The 23,660-nt window shown below is 34.6% G+C and overlaps 1 pseudogene across 1 annotated transcript; it reads right to left on the bottom strand.

The window, feature by feature from the left end:
• Positions 1 to 330: 330 nt before the first annotated feature.
• LOC143256076 (solute carrier family 12 member 4 pseudogene) lies at positions 331 to 13,832 on the bottom strand (annotated as a pseudogene). The gene has a single exon (XR_013030992.1). The product of XR_013030992.1 is annotated as a solute carrier family 12 member 4 pseudogene (transcript).
• Positions 13,833 to 23,660: the final 9,828 nt, after the last annotated feature.

The following is a 23,660-nucleotide window of genomic DNA, read 5'->3' as shown; positions in this document are numbered from 1 at the left end:
ATTTGTATGTCCTTTACACTGCATGAATGTTTATTGAACTGCTATATTATACAGCCTAAGAAAATTTCCTATATATATATTTATAACTAGTGTGTACAGTACCGAGTTTGCACTCGCTACATATTCTTCCAACACGTGCGTGTTTTCTTACAGCAAAGCCATATCCGGTTATCTGAGGAGTCCACCGAGGGGAACCTCTGATTTTAGCATTGTAAATCTGTAGACTTACCGCTGTATCAGCGGGGGGACTCTATGAACACAACTTATCACCCATACTTTTACGTGTCTTATTACTGGTGTCTGTTGTGTGAAAACCGAACATAACTAAGATTTTCTTGGACTGACGTTACTATAGTGATTTATTAACATATTACATATACTGAGTACAAACGAAGTACACATCACGTATACAAACATTCAAATTTTCTATCCTATTACATCAAAATTGAAAGTCTAATGTATCCCATTAGTTATACGTACTACACAAAATATGGCGTCATCTTAAAGTTATTACTTTAGATATCTAACATTCAACTAAAAAAACACAGAAATATTTTTTTTAGTCTAGATCAAAAATGAATAACTGATGTAGAGAAGAGTGGATAATTATACTAAAATGATAAAGTGATAAAATACATCACTATGAACAGTTACAAACATGCTTGTATTATATACTTTATTTCATTTATACATATATATATACATACAATCTTAAAACTAATTCAATATACATTTATACACATACGATAGTAACACGAAAAAAAGCACACACTGGTTTTACTTTAGTCAAGGTATACAGCTACTAATGAGCACAATATAATTAGCTTTTAGCAAAACAATAATAGTTAATTTTTAAAGAACGTTTAGTTGTATTTAAAAAATATTTAAAAGATTTTGATTTCAGTTTTTTTATATTCAAGTATACAAGATCAGTAGGGAATCTACTTCGAAAGTGAGCACAATAAATACTTTTGAGAACAGGTAGACACTTCCGGAGACGGATTTTCCTTTCACCTACAAATATACTGAGCATTTTGTCGAACAGCTTTAACTTTGTCAAATTTATTAAACTCCCAGTTAAACATAAAAGTTCAAAGGAAACGAGTGAAAAAAACAAAACAACAAACAAACCAGCATGTCATCTCGAACTGGGTTGGAAAGTTTCAATGCTGGTTTGTGAAGATATAATAACCATGACAAGATGAACTGGGTGTTAGTTTATTACGATTACAATTATATAACACCACCTAGGTTTCGGTGTTTGCTTGCTATCTAACCAAGCCTCTTTACGATGCAACTTTATTAAAATTTTATTTTTTACTAAGATTTAAAATGTGACTATGAGTAAAGAATCTTCTCCTACGTAAGAAAGTTTAGTAATAACATCGACATCTTTATTTGAACTATAATCACAGAAGTTGGGTAGTTTCTATAAACTAGCTTCTGTTGTTGTTGACTTGTGTGTGTGTGTGTGTGTGTGTATCGCCTTTCTTCTCAGTATACTAATTGTCTTACAACATATAAACACGTTAACAATATTATATCAAAGTTCATTTTTTTATTAATTATTCTTGGCCAGTTTGAGCAGTGATGGCTTAAACTTGAGCAGTGGGTGTTGGACTAACACCGAGATAGCGCAGGTGGAATTTAAAATCAGTACTTCACAAGCAAAAATGTAAACTATGTGGGTTGTCAGGATAAACACTTATAGACAGCCAGTTTCTCAATAAAGTAAAATAATCAGACAAGAGTTTATTGCGTTAAAAGAAAAATGATACAGTCCTGGTTAAAACAATCATGGTGGTCAAGTAATAAAACTTGAACATATATTATCTTAATACCATTCTAGCTAGTCCTGTTGATATTAAACAGAACGTGTTCGTGCACGAAAACTTTTATACCAGTGACGTATTAATTCGAGCACTTACCGTACATGTTAAATTTCTTTTGTGACTAGAGATACTGTAAACACTTTTTTTGTATTTTTTTTCGGTTTCTTTCCAAAAACCTTCACACAAGATACAAAAAGCTGTCTTAATTGCCAGGGTCGTAACCTCAAAAGGACAACATATAAACAACAATATGCAACTTACAAAGTTTGTCACGTAACTGGAACACCCAAGACTTGGTAGCGAGCAACTATTCTAAGACGGATTTTATGACAGAATTCTTGCGGATTCGATTTTTATCCAATTAAATTAACAGCTGTGCACGTCATATTATTACCCTGTCTGCTTCAGTGCTCCTTTCACCGAACTGTGGTTAAATAAACGCACACTATTCTTGTTTGTTTAGAACTAAGCACAAATGGAATATTTGTGCTATGCTCACCACGAGCATCGAAACCCGGTTTTTAGAGATGTGAGTCTGCAGACATACCGTTTGTCACACCATTCTACCCGTGTTGGAAGCGTTAAACTCAATTATATAAGCTAAGTTAAACCCAACATTTAAGAGTACCGTACCCGAATACGCAAAAAAATATGAACCTTAAACCTTACAGTTCCTTTTCGCCTAAACATAAAGTACCCTGGCTCCCAAATATTTTAATATTTGTGACATCTTAATTATAGTCCTAAGTTCAGCTTCATTTAGAATTATTATTATTGTATATTAGAGCAACATTCTAATAATTGTATCACCTGATCCAAATGATTCCTACTTTTCAAACTTGTACGTAAATTTTCCATCAAACAGAAGCGTAGTTTAAAATTAGGTGATTCACCTAAACTTATTTGTGATAGAACGAAGCTTCAAACCATATAAAAAAAAAAAACAAATTTAAAAGGCTTTTCGTACCGAGCGAAAAACAATACGATACACCTTGTCCAAGTTCAGAAATTATATATGCAATTTCAAGTTACTCCATATTACTGACCATAGTACATACCACAACTTTTTATCTATGTCGTGATAGTGTAAAAATATTCCTTATTTACCACTTTCTTAACCTCGAAAGTTTCTTTTATGAAGCCATGTTATTTAAGAAACTGGTCTTATGGAAGCATGGGAAAACAAGCCACCTTTGGAAGACAGGCGATTCGAGGAACGTTGATATAAGTTCAGGGATGTAATATCCAGTAACACACAAACAGTAGTGTCTTTCTCACCAGACTTACAAACATGCCATCACCAGAGCGCAGCAGCATAGTAAACGACTAGGTATGTCCAGTGAGCGATCATAAATTCTTGACCGACAAAGAAACTGGAATGCCAAAAACTAGCACGTGATAACAAAAGTAGTGCGGGAAGAAATAATTAACGAATTGGCGGAATTACACTTGAATTAAGTATATCTCTTAAAGTGTAAAATTACTTTCCGTGCGTACAACCAGCAACATGGTCAGTTGTTTATAAACTTTTTTTTTTGGCATGGATTAAAGATTGCGAGAGATAGGGGAGGGCTCCTATCAAACATTTATTACGAGGGAAAGTAAACAAAGATGAAACTATTTCTTTATGGTTGATGTATACGTGAAGAGTACTCAATGTTGCTCTAGTTTTCGCTATTCTACTCAAATTTCTTTGAGCCTCTAGTTACGGGTTAATCGGCTTTAAAGTTTCTAGTTGCCAGCTGTTGATCTCGAATCTTTATACCTCGAAGGCTGGGAAAAGGGAAACCGAATAACATTTGGAAAAAGGAATACTTTGACTTAAACTTTCCTAGCCGTGTCGAAAATACACGTTGTGAGGTCTGTTACGTGGAAGGCGTTCAGGGGATTAGTTCTTCCAACAAATATTATAAACATTATAATGTCGCCCCTTTCTAAAGCGTTGGATGCGCCACTTGTTGTTTTGATGCAATTACATAAAGTCAGCCACTTTCTACATACGTAGAAAGTTTATCATACAAAGCTGATGTCTACAATGTAAACATGCCCTGATGGTGCTTTGGCAACATTTCAGGTTAGAGTACGCCACTACTCTAAATGACTGTAATATAATCATTTTCATTCACGAGTTTTAGAGAATTGAATGTTTATCAATTCCATCAAATAGATAGTTCTCTAATGTCACTGTACTATTTCACATTACATTGACAATAATTTATTTTATTAAATAATGTGTTTACATATAACATTCTAAAATGGTTAAAATGTTTAACTCAGTATTTAAATCAGGAAAAAATTTAAATGAAAAAGTACAAAATACAAATTCTTTGGATGTCTTCGAAGTTAAAAACAAATTTACTAATATTGAACGGTAATGAACCGTTGTGTTCTATTTTATCTGCATTGTTGAACTTCAAAGTAATGCTGCACGTGTTTTGTTTCTAATTAGTTTTAGACCATCATTATTCAGTACTGCTAACAAGTCCTTAACATATAAACATCGATTTCTCTCCAACTTGTTTTGATTGTAATATTAATATTAGATTGATACAATAATAATAATAATAATAAACTACCAGGAAAACAACGTACAACACTCTATAAACATTAGCATTAAATTTTTAAAGTTTTCTCTTAGCGAATTCTATTCCAAGAATTCTCGCATAATTAATAGAATGTTTCATGTAATTGGCCTATATGTAAACGTCTATATGTAGCATGCCTATTAACATTACGACAAACATGGTGTGTGTATTATCCCTGGTGTCAGCTTCAAGATAAAATGATAAAGCACAAAACTGAATATATCCAAGCTTACAAATATACTTTCATTAACTCGTAATAATGTTAATTAGTTAACATAATTAACGTACTTTTTTATGTTTAATTTTATTATTATTATATTCTTGTTGTTTTTATTATAAAGTTTACTTAGTATTGTTCAACTACTACATAGATTTACTCTAAAGCTCAAAAACTAGTATTAGGATTACAACCGAAAACATCGCTGAGAAGGATTGTGCTCAACTCATGGAATAACGCACTCTAATTACGTTTCATTTTGAGTTTACTTACTGACTAAGTATTACTTTATTACAAATATTTCTTAGTGTAAAATCTGGAACATGTAATAAAAATAACGCATTCTACCGTTTATAAGGGCAGCATATTTATGTAGTTGTACTCATTGCCAGCTTGATTTTAGTTATGAGCAGAAACGTTGACTGTAAGTTAATATTAGTGCCTACAGAATGTTAATAGGTAAGTGTAAAGACACATAAATTCAGTTTACCCGATCTTTAAATCCACTAGTTTAATTCTTGTAATTACCCAGCCAGCATGCTGCTAAATGACAAATCGAACATTACAGACTGCTACTACAAGATATTTGGTTTTGTCTGTCGACTTGCCTTTGTCCAAGGCCCCCTAACAAGGAATGAAATTACCTCATACCAGTCTATTTCTGTAACATCTAGAACGATAGACCGTCCTTCGTATTCCCTTTGTGTCAGAATTTATAGGAGGAAACTTCGTTAGTTTAAGTTATTTTTCACAATAAATAGGTAACAAATAGAGCACAAGGTGGATAATTTAAAACAAATCAATCCAAAAAACATTTCCTTTTCATAAAAAATAGAGCAGCAGTGGAAACAAACATATATAATAATAAACTGTTACTGAATGTATGACACAACCAGAAAGTCCAAGATTATAAATAACATATCTCAAATAACAGAAGTGGGTTCAATAGAGATACTCTTTTTAGTTCCAACAGAAACTGTATGGACGACAAAACGTAGCGAGATAAAGCACACTTAATGACGAATCCCCCCCCTTGTTATCATCTTATTTGAAGTTAAAACATAATGCAAACTGATCCATTTCTTCTTATGAAACAAAAAGTCCCTCCTCTTCCTCCATAAGTGTAAATAGTGTGGCATTACCCGAAAACATTTCTAATATTGAAATACATTTCTTTCAAGAAGACGGAAACATCATGCTCGAGCTACGAATTTGTGAGTCTTGTACGAATTAGAAAGAAAACGCAAGGGGGACGTTAGAAAGTCTGTACATGGATTTAATCAGCTGCATTTCTTTAAATTCTTCTCTGAATTAATGACGATAAAAAAAAGGAATAATAGAGAACTAACTGGTCAAACGTAGTCAGTAGAGAATGAATAATTCCAACAAATGACACTTTTCTCTATAGCTCGAAGGATCTTCAACCGTTAGTGTGATGTTGGTGGTTGTTTTTAGCCACACATTTCCAAGCTAAGCTTCCCTTACATATTGCCTCGTGCTATTTACTGGTCGAGGAAGAAACGTGACCTTACATATTGCCTCGTGCTATTTACTGATCGAGGAAGAAACGTGATGGCGAGGTTTTTGCATTCTGAAAAGATATGCAGTAATCGATACTTACATGAAAATTTAAATGCGAAAATGCATGCAATTGGCAAATTTCTAATTGACAACGATTAACCAAAATACGCAACTAGCAGGACCAGACCTAAACTACCGACAAATTATGCTCGAGATAGAACATGAACCATTACGTAAAGCCTTTACGTTAAAATGCAGTAGAGTCTCCAGGATATTTTACTCACTAACAAATATACATCAAAGCGAGAATTGTAAGGAAAGCCTTTTCCATTATTATGAAATCCAGAAAAAAAAAAATGTTGTGCAAGAAATATTCAGTGCCACGCTCAATTTTAATATACCACTTATTTCTTGTGATCGTTTTTTGTCGAGATAAAACGTTTCTACGAAATCCCTGCCTGTGACAGTGAACGAGTGATATTTAATTATTCGAGATTAAATATGAGTTGTTGGTCTTATGTAACCACCTAGAATAACGTCCTGTGAAGTTAGTCAATGCTATTTTATTAATTATGTTCACAGATAATGTTGAGGAAGAAAAAATAAAATATTCGACAAATGTGATGTGTACGCCATCTGACGAAATTTTCATGTAACCAAGCATTTGTTGATTTAATATATCAGCAACTACATAACACCGTTACGTAATACAAAGCAAGCTTAGCCTGAAACAATAGATTATCTTTCTAAATTGTACTTGTGAATATGAGATTACACTGTCATGCAATGTTAGGTAAGGCACGGCCATGTCGACAACTGATTGTTAAGAGTGAAATTTTGTTAATATAAAACTAAACGTTACTCAGGTTGCGCACATAAATGCCGAATGGCTTCCTATGAACCAACTTAACTGCTCGCGACTTTTGTCTGGTTAGTAAACAACGTTTCAGTTTATACCCCAGGCTCAATTTGCACAAGCACTAAAACGTTGTCAGTCCATACAAAACTTTCCAATTACTATATAAAAATCAGATTTTATTACATTTATTTTTATAAATCTTTTTTTTTATCGCAAAAATTTCAAGTCACATGTAAGTGATTATCATACGGTCATTAAATGTTCACATTTGCCACCTCACACAAGATGTGTTCGAAGGACGAATACTGTAAGTGATGGGATTTAAATCTTTCTTTAACGAAGAAAAAACCTTTCTATGTAGATGTTTAATCTCGTGTGTCGTTTAACAGAGCGCGTGGTGATGGAGTAACCGTTTCTTACTACTCACAAAGTCAAGATAAACTTGTCCACCACGTCCAAGCTCGTGTATTCCAGCCTTATCATTGGTGGTAAAACATCTACAACTTAAGCACGACCGTCTGTGTTGATCAAACAGAAGTAAGTGTGGTAAGGTACAACTGCTTTAATGTCCACATGCTAGGGAACAACTTTGGTGAATTGATTGCTTAAGAGTAGAATGTGTTGTTGACCAAGCAGGTTTTAGTTAAAATAACAGTTCCAAACACAGCGTAATTCAATAATATGAAGTATTAAAAAACAAAGATATGGAGATTAAAAAAAACCCACACAAATTAGAAAGCAAAACCACCAAGAATTATATAAAATATTAAAAAAAGCAACGATACCAACGATTGAGAAACAAAACCAACAATGATTTATGTTTCCTTGATTAAATGTTACAACAATAAGACACCCTACACCATATTCGATTATCCATCTCCACAAAACATGTATTCAAATTAATTACACATCCCAATTTGTGTAATGATGTTAAATATATAATTTTTTTCTTTTTGCAGGGGAGCTGACAACTTATCCTAAAGCTAGTAAATTCTGCTCACAGTGTAGTAAACAGATTTAAGGAACTATAAAAAATGAATACTGTTTAGTATGAAAGTTGAGGTATAAATGGTTATGAAATTGGTGATGACCTGGGATGAATAACTATATTTGATAATGAAGCAAAATAAAGTAACACCTTAATCATTAAATATTGGTTTACTCTTAAGTGTTATATTTAAACAAATAAATAAAACAAATGTGGTAAAAGTAAATGAAGCACAGATTTATCCATACATTGAAGATGTTAATCAAAATTACAAATACAAATCATTAACGGAACACTTAACCACAATATACAGTGCACAGCTGTTCATGTGTTTAAAGCTAATGATATTATGAAAATATGAAGTTTCAATAGTTAAATAAATCTACATGATTTCTTTGGCACTGTAGTTGATAAATGACACTTAGAGTTTGTATCTTCTTACATAACTGATAGAGAAAAAACAAACAAACTTGGGATCAAATTGCCTCACTTTGTATCAACCATCCAGGAGTACGTTACTGACTATATGGTAATTTCATCATAAAATGAGAACCTTAGGCTTAGAATACTTTTAGTGTCAATGAAAGAAGGTTGTGGTGTGTAGTAAAATGTAAATGTTTCATTTCATAATGGAAGAACAAAGAATAAAACTTTAATACATTTGGTCTTCTACAAGTGAATTTGACAAGATGGTGGTTTGCTACTGTTTTTTTTAAATATTCCTTTTATTTTGTGAAAAAAAAAAACTTGCATAAAGAGCTGCCAATCTTATATATAAATACACAAGCCAGTTTTGGTGACCCTTCATCTGTTACTTTATCCTATATTTTAAAAAAAAGCTGCACATCACAGCATCTACTTTTGTTGTACATCTAAACTTTACCACGTTAATCACAAGCTACAAGTTGTCTGAGCATGTTAGATTAACAGTAAATTAAATTACATCTTTGAAATTAAAATTTCTGAAAGGATTTATGAAATCTGAAATGTTGGCGACAAGGACATGAAGGCTCTTTAAAAACCAAAATCTAAAACATACATGTAGTTGTCTCTACATTGTGTGAGTAAAATAAGCCAGCTTGGCTGGCAAAAAAAATAATTTAATACATACATCAAAAAACACTGAAGTTTCTCAGATAATATATAAATATATATACACTGCTGACTAGAACTGCAAAATCATTTTTTAAAGAAAGCAAGAATTACAAAAATCTAACTATTCCAGAGTAAATGTTTTGTTTATTACTGTCCAATTTTCTCCTAGCTGTTTCATTTCGACACTTCTGCACGTGTGTTTGTGGATTGTGCCCAGGCAACATAATAGGCGGTAATAAATAAAATATATCTCTGGAGTAATATTCAATAAATTTTTTTTGTGTGTGTATTTTAATACACTGGAACACAGAAACTGCTGATTGTGCCAAATATATCTAAGAACTTTAAATTCTAATATTTATGTTAAAATACATATATCACATCAAGTACTGAAATAGAAGATGTAACACTGCCTAAATTTTAAAAGAATTAACATGTATATACTATACTATGTAGTATTTTAAACATATGACCTAGAAGTTTCAAAATAAATTGATCGCATGACTGGCAAAAATAAAATTTAAAAACAATGCAAAACTTATTATGTAGACTATAAAATTGTAACCTTCTCTTGTTGACATCCTTTAATCTGAAACTTAATAAATTAAAGATGCAACTCACAAAACAAAATAATGCCATTTACCCGTAAGTTTTCAATCAGTACTGACAAAAAAGTAATATTCAGTTATACCACAAAATTATGGATATATTTATAAATGTGTACGATATTTACAGATTTTTTAAACCAAACACTTAGGAATACACACTATCTAGCAATTCCAATATTCTTGTTTTTACCACGTCATCAGATTATTGCTGGACCTAACGTTCAGTAACATATCACGCTTTACAAAATGCAATACAACTTATGCTAATACTCAATTTCTCTGTTTGTTTAAAAAGGTATTTAATTTTATCAGTGAAGAAAATAAAAAGTGAAAGGTGTTATTAAATTAACATATATCCTCTCTTAAGTATGAAATATTGACCAGCAAGTGCAAACAAATATGATTTTAGCAGATCCAAAGAAAAGTAAACAAGCTTCCAGACATGAACATGCATGTTTAAAGGTTAATCCTAAAATAAGTAAATAAGACTAGCAGATTATAAGTATCTTTACACTTTAAGAATATATGGTGATAACTTCTCTACCTCCACCTCGCACCATTAAAACCCTGTCTAATCCTTCTGTTAAAACTTCTAGAAATTCCATGTAGTTTTCTTCGCCTCTCTGCATTTTTGGAGGTCCTGGTAAATTGATGATGACAAGCTGTGCCTCGTGAGACTTGCTAACGATTACTTCATTGAGCTTTACTGCTGTGTGCATTCGTCGAACGTTGGTGTCGTCTGGTTTAACTGACATTAACTTACTAAAGGAGTTGTCGGTTTTACGATGTGCAGTTGGTTCCTCTTCACATGATTGCTCAGGTTCCTTCTGGGGTGAGGAAGTTCCAGAAGTATCTTTGGTGTTGTTAAGACAGCCCTGTGACACATGATCAGGACTATATGTAGAGATGATTGGTACTGGTACGTGTCCCTCTGTTGCGACAGTATCATTTTCATGTTGTTCACTTATATGTGGTACAGAAACTTGTCCATCTGTACTGTTGCCAAAACTTGAAATGGGCTGAAGTTCATTTTCTTCATATGGGACTTCACTAACACCAAATTTAACCCTGTTCTTTGAGAGACGCCGTGAAAGTTGTCGATTTTCCATTGCTGACTGCACACTTTGCAAAGTTTCACGTCTAGTAAGCTGTAGTCGTTTAACCATTTCACTGCGTTGTTCCATCATTAGAGTTCTTTCATAAGTGTATGATGATATATCACTATCCACCATCTCAACAACCTCAACATCAGCATCGATACGAAGATGGTACAAGAAAGTGGCAAGATCTTTCTTCATTTGGATGCTATTGTCTTCCAGCTGAGCAACAGTAAAAATTCTCAATTTGCAGTTTCTCCATGTCTTGTGCTGTTGAAGTAAAAATGGTAAAAGCATCAAGAGACCACCATCATGGACAATCCACCATACATCAATATATCCCAATTTCTTTTCATTACTTTCAGGAAACACATTCACTCCTTTGGGTATAAGAATAGCATTTCTACTGACAGAAACAAGACGAATGGTATCAACAAAATCTTTCCATGATCGTTCACTGGGAGATTGCTTCCATCCATTTGGCCAACCAAGAATAACAGTGTTATGTTTCAGTCCACCTAGGCCAGCTGTCTGAATGAAGTGACTAATGCCATCTGCAGTATTCTTGCTCACAACTACTTCAGCAAAACCCTTGATTCTTTCATTAGTCATGATCTTTCTGAGAGACTGTTTAGCTGCTTGAGCTTCACCATACATGTCTGCATAGTTGCCTTTTATCACAGAACAAACAAGAATCAAGCCTTTCCCTGCTTTCAACTGAGCAGCAAACGAAATAAGTTTTGGATAACGAGGGGTCAAATCTTCATTCAACTCGCACAGTAGCAAGATCTGTGGCCTCCAGTTTTTAGTGTGAGGTTGACCTTCTTCAAGACGTAATAAGCTGAAGCGAGCTGCTGACAGTGCAAGTCCACGAATGCCATCACCCCATTCTTTCTCTGCTCCTCGAAATTCTATATATTTATATATGCATCCAGCAATAATCATGGCTGCTAGTGCATAATACCAACTTGATAAAAACATGACAACTAAACACAAAATTACACCCAGCAAAGACAGGGTCCAATGATAATACCTAAACCGTGGTCGCCAGTTTGGAGAGTGAAGTAAAGACTGCAGAGTACAAGCCAGATTAACAAACATGTAACACATGAGGAAAAACATGGTCAAAACAGGTGCTATGAAGTCCAGGTTTCCAATTAATATCCCAAGTTCACAAATAGCTACAGTTAAAAATATAGCATAGACTGGTTCATTTCTGGAAGAGCTATATGAAAAACAGTTAAGGAATGGTATAATTTCATCTTTGGCGATGGCCTGCATCAGACGTGGAGCACCTGTCAATGACTGCAAACCTGCTCCAATTGTTGAAAATAGTGAGCCAATTACAATTACCATTGGGTGAGGCCAGGCCAGATTAGCAACAGCTAGTTGTCCACTCACACTTTCACCAAACTTGTCTCGTATAAATAAATTGTCAAACGACCCAGCAAATAGGAGAACGCCTGAAATATAAACAAATGAAGTTGTGATTTGTGCTGCTAAAGTGCCAGCAGGAATGGATTTTTGGGCATCTTTAAGATCTCCAGATCTGTTTGAACCAGCCATAATGCCTGTACAGGATGGAAAAAAGATAGCAAGCAAAACTGTGAATGATGATGTAATATCAACCAAAATCTGATTATATGTTTCTGTACCATATGAAGTAGCTGACTCTCTACTCAAAGATTCTGAAATAACATCTCCTTTATATCTATACCTTGACAGTATATTGGTGTGAAATATACCTGAACCTAAACCAGGAATTCCCAATTTTTCTTTCACATCATTTTCTAGGAAATAAGGGTCACAGTGAATAGTGCCATTCTCATGATTACGCTTACAATAAATGTGGTATAATGATCCACTGATACTAGAGTTCTTCGAGCATACAGAAAAATCCTCATTATTTAATATTCTGCTTCCTAAAAGACAAAACTTCAAATCCTGTCTTCCATTGAAATTGACAAAAATACCGACATAAACCAAAAAAATTGACACTAATACACAAACAAGAGCAAGCGGTGCAAAAAAACTGACAAATTTTACACCAATTAAAACAAAAATGCCCAAAATTACCAATAGTAGTGTTCCATAGACTCTGAAGTTATTGTACATAACATTTGGATCTTTACCCAAGTCTCCAAAAAGTGAAAATTGAGGAAAAAGATACAACAAAAAAATTTCTACAGCTCCAGTAATATACATTGCTCCAGCAATAGAAGTTGCAAGATAAAATAAAACTCCAACCGCACCTCCAAATTCTGGGCCTAATGCTCGTGATATCATAAAGTACGACCCTCCTGCTGGCACAATACCATTGGTAGCAATAGCACTCAGTGATATACAAGTAGTAAAAGTTACACAGCAGCTCAAGAACACGAGAAAAAAACTTTCTATTACGCCTGCAGTTCCAATAATCCACACTAGTCGGATGAAGAATAATACCCCAAAAATGTTTTGAATACACGGGAAGTAGACACCAGAAATGGTTCCTAAGTTGGCTTTTTTGGGAGCTTTGGCAGCGGTTCCATTTCCTTCAGTAACTGGTGGCATCGTAACGTTGTAATTAACAAGGGTACTAAGCAGGCTGGCCACTCGTTGATTTTCTGTAATTTCTTCGTGGTAAAGGTACATATTCTTTTCGTACCCAGAAATTTTTCCATCTTCAAGAATAGCATCTTCGGAAGTATGAGTACGCACGTTAGATTCAAGATCGACGCCAGCCAAGGAAGTAGCTGGTGACGTCGCTCCATAATTAAATTCTCCACTATCAGAAGGAAGAGGATTTCCCTCAGGTTTAGTGACTGTAAATTTAGAGGACATTTAGATAACTTGTTCATAAACGTTTGATTACAAGCTCAATATCAAACTCTGGCCAGACATAGGTCTACGTTAGCTCTTACGATAGCTTCGAAAACGTGCACTGGTTCACAATAACAGCTTAAGACTAACAACACCGATCGCCAAACGCCAGAAATAACCGGTTTTGAAAACATTCTTTGCGCATGGCTTTACCAAGCTGTAGCAGTAACGTATAACGCCATCTAAACGTGGACAATATAATAATAAATTTTGAAAAACAATATCACTGTGAAACAAAAAATTAAATAACAATAAATTATTGTAAACAAATATTAAAAAAAATATTTACTGCTTTTTGTTATGTTTCAGGTGAACGCCTTTTCTGAGGCTTATTTGTTAGACAGCAATGTACTGTTGTAAAGAGCAGCATACGTCAGTTATTTTTTGTAATAAAAAGACACGAACTGCAGATACGTTATATTTCGCATTTTTATTAAAAATGACGAGGCAAGTACTACCAGCTTCACCCCATAGTATACCCTAACCTTACATTTCATTTCAGTTATAAAATTGTTAAAGTCTAACATATATAAAAAGCCAGCGCGTTCAAGAGAAACTATGCGTGATGTGAAAGACACTAGCTTTTACATCAGTTAGAGATATGTGTGTGTGTGTGTATAAGAAAGTGAAAATAAATAAAACTAGAAGATAATTAAGCCTACAAAACTGTTTTTTCAGAGAGTTTTCAATTTAAAAGAATTTTGTAAGTTTAAAGGGAGACTATAACGAAAAATCAGCAGACAATTATACATATGTAAATATAGCGCTAACTTAAACGTTGTGACTGTCGAGAAGCCTGCCATTGTAAAAGATAATATTAATTAGACGTTGAGTTTAAATTTGCTTTAAAATATGTATTACTACATTTATAATGTCCTTGGATATTTAATTGCTTGTCAATTAAACTTGAATATTTGTACAGAACATTTTTGAAAAAGCTACACAGAGAAACTTGAAGTAAAATAAATGTTTTCACTGAAACCTCATAGTCCTTTTTCAAATTAATTGCTAACTGCTTGAAACAGGCCTAGGGTTAAAATGTGATATAAATTCAGTTGTTGTTGTTTGAAGGTGAAGACTGTCTACTTGTGATATTACTTTATTTTTCTTAAACAAATTTTTCGTACTTTTTAACTAACAAATTAACATATATTTTCAAGTAAACAACAATAATACTGGTGAGTGCATGAAACAACTATTCTCTTCAAGTAACTTAACTAACAATTTTAGACTGTGTTAGGTTTGGACATAATTTTCTGAAACAAAAAAATATTATGGACAATATGGTTCTGGCATGGCCAGGTGGATAAGGTACTCGACTCGTAATCTGAGGGTCACAGGCTGGAATCCCCGTCCCACCAAACATGCTTCCCTTTTCAGCCGTGGGGACATTATAAAGTGATAGTCAATTTCACTATTCTTTGGTAAAAGAGTAGCCCAAAGGTTGGCGATGGGTGGTGATGACTAGCTGCCTTCGATCTAGTCCTACACTGTTAAATTATGGACGGCTAGCGCACATAGCCCTCGTGTGGCTTTGCGCGAAATTCAAACCAAACGGACAGTATGTCAAAACTAATGTACAGCCCGCTGGGTCTAAAGAAAACTCTGTACAAATGAGTATAAATGACCCGACAACAATTTTATTCACATTATAAATTACATATTTGTTTGGTAATATTTCTTTATACACATCACGGACAGTGAAAATGTCATCAGAATTTGCCAGTTTCTCTTGGCATTGTGAATAAATAATTTTTACTTTCATTTTTTTCTTTAGACGCAAGCCCCTCCATAACACAGCAATTTTTCTACGGACCTATAATGCTAGAAACCGGATTTCGATAGTTGTGATGGGAATAGCACAGATAGCCCATTGTGCAGCTTCAAACACACAAACAAACGTTACACATGCATCTAAAAAAGGTCACATAAAGTTTACTAAATGCTATCTTATTTATTTTCGTGTTTCTTCCACTTAAATATTTTTTAATTAACATGTATTCACAACTCAAAACTTTCATAGGGGTATATGGTTTAACATTATGTATGCGTAGAAATGACGAACTGTCGATTTGGTTTACCAGCTGCAATTAATGGTATTTTCAGTAATATAATCAGCTGTTTTCAAGTATGCGTTTAAAATTTAATTTAACTTATTTGTAAGATATGTTCCAAACATGCATAAAATTTAATGGTTTTACAATAGTAAACTTATTTTGTAATCTAAAAACTAATTTCAACAAAGTAACTTAATTCTAAACTAACTTATTGATTACATTATTGAATGTTTAACGACAATTGTAGGCATAAGGAATCGTACACTGTAATTCAGAACATAATAATAACAGGTTAGTCTTGGTGAGGAAAGATGAATGAATTTCGTGATTTAACTAAAACGAATGGAGAATGACGTGAATATAAAACCTAAGTAACCTTATTTAATAAAGTTTCAACAGTTAATAGTTTTGAATAGATTTCGAAATTAAAATTTACCGTGAATTTTAATAAATTATTACTCTTGCTATCTTAGACCGGTTAACTGTGCTTATTAGTTCTTAAGCTCGCCAAAAAAGGTGCTGATAACAGCGTGACACGAAAACAGAAATTGGTTATTATTTAAATATATTCAGTATTTTTGGTTTGCTTTGCTTTGAATTTCGCGCAAACCTACACGAGAGCTATCTGCGCTAGCCGTCCCTAATTTAACAGTGTAGGACTAGATCGAAGGCAGCTAGTCAACACCACCCACCGCCAACTCTTCGGCTACCCTTTTACCAACGAATAGGGGGATTGACTGTAACATTATAACGTCCCCATGGCTGAAAGGGCGAGCTTGTCTGGAGTGACGGGGATTCGATTTTCTATAGATTGTATACATATTAGATATAAACTATTTAAATTTTGCTTGGTTAAGTTCTGGTCTAAGTTACGTCATAACTTAACACGAATCGATGAAGACTGTTATCTACTGCTTCATGGAATGATTGTATTTGTAGCGGACACTCTTTCTGTGAGGTTGGTTATTCAGATTGTTTTACGTTATAAAGATCCGTGAAATTCCCTAAAATGTAACTTGTGATTGGTCAGTTATAAAGAGACTAGTGAATCGTGAAAGCGGTTTTTGTACTGTCAAGGAGGTTATCTTTTGTCTCAAAATTTGCGTAAACTCTTGTGTAGTTTTTTCTCAGGTTTTATTGCAATTTTTGGTGCGATGGTCATTATATATTCTTCAAATATCTATATCAAATCTCGAAGAACCACAAATATCATGATAAATCCATTCGACTACCCGTGCTTTCATTTGTGAATTATGTGTCATAATCTTCATTGCCTAGTTTTAGAATTTATTTTAATCCGAAACAGAAGTATGTGTGTTTTCTTATAGCAAACCCACATTGGGCTATCTGCTGAGCCCACCGAGGGGAATCGCACTGCTGATTTTAGCGTTGTAAGTCCGTAAACTTACCGCTGTACCAGTGGGGTGCCCGAAAGAGAAATGTTTCTTTTTGTTTGATCTGTTGTGTTGTGTTTTTTTTTTAATTTCGCGCAAAGGTATTCGAGGGTTATCTATGCTAGCCGTCCCGAATTTAGCAGGAAAAAGACTAGAGAGAAGGGAGCTAGTCATCACCACCCACCGCCAATTCCTGGGCTACTCTTTTCGCAACGAATAGTGGTATTGACCATAATATTATAACGCCCCCCCGACTGAAAGGGTGAGCATGTTTGGTGTGACAGGGATTCGAACCCGCGACCTTCAAATTACGAGTTAAGTGCCTCAACCACATGGCTATTCCAGGCTGCTGAAGGTATACGCTACATATTTTTGTTACTAAGATAATACTGAAAATTTTATTTATTTAGAAAATTGTTTCTTTGTAGTTAAGCACAAACCTATACAATGGACTGTTTGTGCTCTGCCCACCACGGGGACCGAAATTCCCTTCTCTAACGTTGTAAATCCGGATACATTTCGCTGTGCCACTATACTTTCAGTTCAACTTTAACGTACGTGGTTAACATGCCAGTGTTGGCAGTCACAATATCTGAAACTAAATTTTTGCTATATTTCACTTAAAAATAAAAGATGTGCGCAGCAGGAGACCTTTTTGACTTGTTTTATGAACTGACATAACAAATAAAAGGTTATGATTTGTCAGAGATACCTTTTAGTTACAATATATTATTTTAATCGCATGCAGTTCTCAGATTCAACGTTGCGGAGAACTGAAGAGATCTTTCTTCTCAAGTAACAAAAATTGGTAATTTGTTGAAAATAAACACTAATTATGCAGAATTTTTATGCCAGCTTGAGTTTTGTGACGCAGACAGTATTGGAACTAAGTCTGGTTTAAGTAGTTTAGTAGAACGGCTCAAAACGTACTTAAACTAAACTGCTGTAGTCTAACATGTTGGCTGTTAAAAATTAAAAGAGAAAGAAACACAGATGGATTATTTTGTGAAGTTATTCGTTTAGAACTTTTCATTTAATCTCAAAATGGCGAACGTTAGTGTCAGAGATCCAAACTATTGATACGCCATGTTTGATACTGATTGTGTTTTCAAACAGTGTACTGTACGTTTCATGCCAAATCGTAGATATATAAATTCATTTACAATCAAACAGTTATTATAAAATTATAACATATGCTTGTTTCTGATAATTGGTTAAAAAAAAAGAGGCATCTGCTAGTGTTTTTTTTTCCATACGTAAATACAACGGAAAGAGAAACTGACAAAACGATTTTGTAATGAATGCTCATAAGAGAACTGTTGGAATATTAAAAAGATGAAGTGTAAGAACGCTGTTCGTTTCTTTCGTTAGTTTGTTTTAGAGCGAAGCTGCACAACAGGTGATCCCCATTGCACTCACAGTGGGGATCGGGTTCTGAAGTTTTGTATTATAAGCCTTCAAACATACAACCGAGCCACTGAGGGACTTTGGTGTTGTAAAGGGCAGAGTTTGAGGTAATCATCGGGATAAAGCACTATGTTAATAGTTTTTTTAATAAGGTTGAAAGCTGCATTATAATTTTCATGGCGTGTGGCAAGTCTTTACAATTGAGTTGATAAGAATTTTTCTTCTCTCTATTGGCCAAAGTGTGTAATTCTTCGTAATTACAAAATAATTCATAGCGAGTATTCTGTCACGAATACGTTTAATTTTAGACTGGAAATGTGATGTCCTATGAGAGAATTCTCTAAGGGCATCATTATGTAAAAAGAGATAATTACATAATACGAGAAACACAGTTCGTCATACGTTTTGACGTTTAGAAAAAAAACCAAACAGTTTCGATACATTTGCACGTGATGTAATCGATAAATTCTAGTCATTGCCTGCTGGTATGTCTCCATTAATTCTGGTTAAGGTTGTTTCATGCTCTTACTGATAAATATTTCAGCAACGGATGAGTCTTTGGGGACTGGAAATGAATGTATGTGTGTTTCAAGAACAGTAGTTGATATTATTTTCAAATTAACTTGTGAATTGTGATGATTTCATTGTTTCCTTATTACCAGAATATTTTAGGAAACCAACATCATGCCTTCCACTCCTTACAGTTTAAAATAAAGCTGCATTCGTTTCTTATTTCTATGTATTAAGTATGGTTTTCTTCCATTATCAACTGCAACTAATTTGTTTTAAAGTTGCTTATTTAACAATAACACGCCCCCTCCAGTAGCTCCGCGATATGTCTGCGGACTTACAACGCTAAAAACCGGGTTTCGATACCCGTGGTGGGCAGAGCACAGATAGTCCATTGTGTAGCTTTGTGCTTAATTCAAAACAACAATAACATATTCGGAAACAGCACGCCAACCTGAAGTTTGATTTGTTATTAAATGCAAAGAAAAACAATGTGCAATTTTGTCTATGCTCACCATGAGTATAGAACCCTGTTATTAGCACTATGAGCTGTAAGACTTGCCACTGAGCTACTGGAGAGTTCGACGTAAAGAAACATTAAAGTTGACAAGTGGTAAAGAGTCTTTTTTTTTAATGATTGGTATTGGCACTAAGCCTAATTAAAGACCTGATTTTTTTTTTATGCCGTGTTTACAAATTAAATTAAACGAGACAACCAAACAAATCGTTTCACTATCGGCAAAGGAGCGAAATTCAAGTATGTAAAGTTCAAATTCAATCCGCTGAGAACTTTAATGGAAAAGAACCTTCTTTCTCTCTTTACATATATGTACACATACACACACACAAACACGCACACTAGTACAAATTTCTTTACCATCGTATAAATATACGACAAACATTCTTATTTAAATCACTAGAAAGTAAGTAATAGTTGTTATTTCCTTAATGTAAAGCTACACAATAGGCTGGTCCCCAGTGGCACAGCAGTATATATGAGAACTTACAACGCTGGAAACCTGTTTTTGATACCTGTGGTGGGCAGAGTACAGATAGCCCACTGTGTATTTTTGTGTTTAACTATAAACAAACAAACAAAAACACAATAGGCTACCTGGACTTTGTCTACAGCAGGGGATCGAACCTGGAGTTTGGTATTACAAGCTTAAGGACTTATCAGAGAACAGTAAGTGTCTGAAGATTATAACAGTTTTGTGATTGGCGACGCTGAAATCATATTTTCTAAGAACATATACAACAATTACCCTGCTTTTCATGTACATCCACATACTCACAAACTTCCGACACCTTTAATCACAGCAGATGGTTTGATTTAGAGTTGTTGTTTACAGATGAATATCGAAGAATGCTACTTTACCTTAACTTCAACCAATTTTACTTTCCCTCGTTATTTGCATTTTCCCAACAGGTTTAGTATTAGCTTAACGATACTGATGTACCTAACAAGAAAGACATAGTCAGGTGGTTAGGACGTTCGATTCGTAATCTGAGGGTCGCACGTTCGAATCCCTTATAAGGTGAAGATCAATCGCATTATTCGTTGGTAAATGAGTAGCCCAAACGTTGGTGGTTGGTGGTGATGATTAGCTGTCTTCCACTGATAAATTAGAGACGACTAGCGCAGATAGCCCTCGTATAGCTCTGCGAGAAATTCAAAAGAAATGTACCTACGATAAAGCAAGACGATCCAGAGTTATACGCCCTGGCCAATGTAACGGTGAGACAGTTTGTTTCAGAATTTCGTACGAAGATATACAACGGTTACATGCGTAGAACTGCTCATTATTTTGAATTGATAGACTAGAAGGAAGGCAGAAAGTCAATAGCGTACGCCGTCGACTATTGGGCTTCCGATAAAATAGTGGAATTTGATCATCACTGTGACAGCACATTCACGGCTCCGAAACTCGAAGCGCGTCTTTATTTCTACTGGTCTTAAATCTCGATGCCATGTCCAGCCCACAGACAGTTTAAGATTTCTTTATTGTAACAGAACAAGGATAAATTATCTATAAAATCATTGCTCGTCCTAGTGGTACAGCCGTGTGTCTGCGGACTTACAATGCTATAATCCTGGTTTCGATACTCGTGGTAGGCAGAGCACCGATAGCCCATTGTGTGGTTTTGTGCTGACTTAACAACAACAACAAAATTAATAACAGTAAAGGTAATATATTTCTGTATGCAGAAGTATAAACGTGTTGACCTGAAAATTACACCATAGAATCTTTCACAGTTAAAGCCGCAAATACCACAACTGATTGGGTAGCGCTCTGTGCATTGTTTTATATTGTTGCGGGTTACCAACAATATAATTAGAAGCATATTACGTGTTTAGAAGATTAACAGTTTCTAAACACTTGGATACCTAATTACTACCTCCGCAAGTATTGTTAACATGGAGGGCACTCCACTGTTGAAATTATGTATTCTGATATTTGTAATTATAAACGTGATAAAAATATATTCATTCATCTATACCGATTGCCAAGTTGATTTTTAGTTTCTCTTTGAACACGTGGCTCGCTCTGACGACAAGTTCATACTAATAATACAATATAAATATATAAAAAAAAACATTTACAAACTATATCACTAATTACTCGTGTGTGTGTGCCACAACCATTGCAGTTGCTCATTTATTAGGTTATGATTATGCTTTCTTTAAGCTTTAGACTTACAACATTTAACAAACAAACTTTCGGTTGATAGAACAAATAACAGGAGGAATGGGTGAGATATGCATAATGGATTTAAAACTGGGAATATTTATTCGACTGAGATAAAGAAAAGAAACTGATTTCAATATTGAATTAAGTAAAATCAGTCTTTATTTAATAGAAAACAGTAAAGCAAAAGACAAGGTCTACCTTACAAATGTTTTTAATTTTAAAATTCTATTTAAGTTTTTATCCAATGTTGGGCCACTGTTTTATTTTAACTTAATTTCCCTTTAGACTTCATATTATTTTATGTTACTGGTTGTTTGGCGCAAATAGCCTAGTTGCTTTGCGCCATAAAACGCCAAACAACAACTAAAGACGAGTGCGCAGGACATCGGATGTCATTTCCAAATTCTTTCAATTCTGACAGTGTTTTAATGACGTTTTACACATATTTTATGAAAATATTTTCGAAACATATGGTTGTAATTTGAGTTTGTGGCATTATACACACAAAAAACTGGCATGGCCGAGCGCGTTAAGGCGTGCAATTCGTAATCTGAGGGTCGCGGGTTCGCGCCCGAGTCGCGCCAAACATTTGCCCTTCCAGCCGTGGGGACGTTATTGTGACGGTCAATCCCACTTTCGTTGGTAAAGAGTAGCCCAAGAGTTGGCGGTGAATGGTGATCACTAAACACTGCTAAATTAGGGACGGCTAGCACAGATAGCCCCGTGTAGCTTTGTGCGAATTCAAAAACAACACAAAAACAACAACGTTACCACTGGTGCTACCCATTTCGTTAGATTTTGCATGTGGGAAGTAGAAAGAGGTAACCTTCAGGTATTTCTAAACCTAAACATGATGACGTCACCATAGAAAACAAATAAAGATTTGAAAAAGATCTCCATAAACATAATCCGAGAGAATAAAAACAATGTTGTAAGAAACACCCTCAGTGTTTTAGCACTTTAAGCGATTGTACTCTCGACGTTACACGAATTGTTGGTTTTAGATAAGAATTTGTTTGTTTTTGAACGTCAAGTAAAGCTACACAAGGGCTCTTAGATAAGAAACGACTACAGTGTTTTAGCATTTTAAGTTATAGTACTCGTGACGTCGTGTGGTTTTAGCGTGTGGTAAGAAAAGTTGTTTTGATTGGATTTTTTTCTTGTCATACAGATCACCGGAATAGGGACAGGTTGAAAATATTATATTTATGACATATAGTTGTTGTACTGTATGTTTGATTGTTTATGGCACTAGAATTCTCTGTCATTGACCTTAATTTTGAACTGCCAACACTTGGGAGGGCAGCAACTTGCTCTTGGGCATTTTTTAAAATATAAGTAGCAAAGAGAAAAAACAAACAAAAACGATGCTATATTAATACCTCAACGAAGTCTTAGACAATAACAACTTCTGTGGCCTGGCATGACTAGATGATTAAAGCAGTTCACTCGTAATCTGAGTGTCGCGAGTTCGAATCCCTTTCACAACAAACATATTCGCCCTTTCAACCGTGGGGGCGTTATAATGTGATGGTCAATCCCACTATTCGTTGGTAAAAGAGTAGCCCAAGAATTGGCGGCGGGTGGTGATGGCTAGCTGCCTTCCATCTAGTCTTACGCTGCTAAATTAGAGGCGGTTAGCGCAGATAGTCCTCGTGTAGCTTTGCGAGAAAGTCATACCAAACAAACAGACCGTGTGATGAAGAGCTAGTCCAATTAAAAGTAAAATTGGTGTTAAATTTTCTGCAGGTATTTTGCTTCCATTCGTACGGGGATTTAGGTCAAAAATAAATAAACAAATGAAGAACTATCTTGTAGTTTATCAGACAATAAAATAATTTTATCACGATCTTTGATGTTGCCTACATAAGAACTTGTTAGTTCACTCATTGATTAATATGATAAAAATAATTTACTGTCATGTTGTGAATTGGG

Source organism: Tachypleus tridentatus, chromosome 7, assembly GCF_004210375.1.
Source record: "Tachypleus tridentatus isolate NWPU-2018 chromosome 7, ASM421037v1, whole genome shotgun sequence".
Lineage (NCBI taxonomy): Eukaryota > Metazoa > Arthropoda > Merostomata > Xiphosura > Limulidae > Tachypleus > Tachypleus tridentatus.
This window is presented reverse-complemented; position numbering and strand designations above follow the sequence as displayed.